Raw genomic sequence first — 283 nt, forward strand, 5'->3', positions numbered from 1 at the left:
CTAACCTGCAGACTAACCTGCAGACTAACCTGCAGACTAACCTGCAGTCTAACCTGTAGACTAACCTACAGACTAACCTGCAGATTAACCTGCAGACTAACCTGCAGACTAACCTGCAGATTAACCTGCAGTCTAACCTGTAGACTAACCTGCAGACTAACCTGCAGATTAACCTGCAGATTAACCTGCAGACTAACCTGTAGACTAACCTACAGACTAACCTGCAGATTAACATACAGACTAACCTGCAGATTAACCTGCAGACTAACCTGCAGATTAACCT

The 283-nt window shown here is 44.9% G+C and overlaps 1 protein-coding gene across 1 annotated transcript in view; it reads right to left on the reverse strand.

The window, feature by feature from the left end:
- plekhd1 (pleckstrin homology domain containing, family D (with coiled-coil domains) member 1) overlaps window positions 1–283 on the reverse strand; it is a 13,643-nt gene that overhangs the window by 504 nt on the left and 12,856 nt on the right. The gene's annotated exons all lie outside the window — the stretch shown is intronic.

The sequence above is a fragment of the Nematolebias whitei genome, chromosome 21 (assembly GCF_014905685.2).
Source record: "Nematolebias whitei isolate Nwh7 chromosome 21, NemWhi1, whole genome shotgun sequence".
Taxonomy (NCBI): domain Eukaryota; kingdom Metazoa; phylum Chordata; class Actinopteri; order Cyprinodontiformes; family Rivulidae; genus Nematolebias; species Nematolebias whitei.